Here is a 1,474-nt window from a genome sequence, read left to right as displayed (position 1 = left end):
AAAGCTATCAGTGCAAAGAAAAAAGCAACACACCACTCCCGGGAGGGCTTGAAACTCCAACATTTCGGTTAACAGCCGATCGCGGTAGCCCATTGCGCCACGGGGACAGTCTTGCTCCACTCTCACCACCATCAGAACATATCTTCAAAGCTATCAGTGCAAAGAAAAAAAAGCGCCGCACCACCACCGGGTGGGCTCGAACCTCCAACCTTTCGGTTAACAGCTGATCGCGCAAGCCAAATGCGCCACGGAGACAGTCCTGCTCCACTCTACCAACCATCAAAACATTTATTTAGAGCTATCACCCCAAAGAAAAAAAAGCGCCGCACCAACACCGGGAGGGCTCGAAACTCCAACCTTTCGGTTAACAGCCGATCGCGCTAGCCCATTGCGCCACGGAGACAGTCTTGCTTCACTCTCACCACCATCAGAACATATATTCAAAGCTATCAGCACAAAGAAAAAAAAAAGCGCCGCACCACCACCGGGTGGGCTCGAACCTCCAAACTTTCGGTTAACAGCTGATCGCGCTAGCCAATTGCGCCACGGAGACAGTCCTGCTCCACTCTCACCACCATCAGAACATATCTTCAAAGCTATCAGCGCAAAGAAAAAAGCAACACACCACTCCCGGGAGGGCTCGAAACTCGAACCTTTCGGTTAACAGCCGATCGCGCTAGCCCTTTGCGCCACGGAGACAGTCTTGCTCCGCTCTCACCACCATCAGAACATATATTCAAAGCTATCAGCGCAAAGAAAAAAAGCAACACACCACTCCCGGGCGGGCTCGAAACTCCAACCTTTCGGTTAACAGCCGATCGGGCTAGCCCATTGCGCCACGGAGACAAACTTGCTCCCTTCTCACCTCCATCAGAACATATCTTCAAAGCTATCAGCCCAAAGAAAAAAAAGCGCCGCACCACCACCGGGTGGGCTCGAACCTCCAACCTTTTGGTTAACAGCCGATCGCGCTAGCCAATTGCGCAACGGAGACAATCGTGCTCCACGCTCACCACCATCGGAAAATATCTTCGAAGCTATCAGCGCAAAGAAAAAAGCAACACACCCCACCCGGGAGGGCTCGAACCTCCAACTTTTTGGTTAACAGCCGATCGCGCTAGCCAATGGCTTCACGGGGACAGTCCTGCTCCACTCTCACCACCGTCAGAACATTTCTTCAGAGCTATCAGCTCAAAGAAAAAAAAGCGCCGCACCACCACCGGGTGGGCTCGAACCTCCAACCTTTCGATTAACAGCCGATCGCGCTAGCCAATTGCGCCACAGAGACAGTCGTGCTCCACTCTCACCACCGTCAGACCATTTCTTCAGAGCTATCGCCCCAAAGAAAGTAAAAGCGCCGCACCGCCACCGGGTGGGCTCGAACCTCCAACCTTTCGGTTAACAGCCGATCGCGCTAGCCAATAGCGCCACGGAGACAGTCCTGCTCCACTCTCACCACCTTCAGAACATATCT

This window comes from Rhipicephalus microplus, unplaced genomic scaffold (genome assembly GCF_043290135.1).
Source record: "Rhipicephalus microplus isolate Deutch F79 unplaced genomic scaffold, USDA_Rmic scaffold_80, whole genome shotgun sequence".
NCBI lineage: Eukaryota > Metazoa > Arthropoda > Arachnida > Ixodida > Ixodidae > Rhipicephalus > Rhipicephalus microplus.
This window is presented reverse-complemented; position numbering follows the sequence as displayed.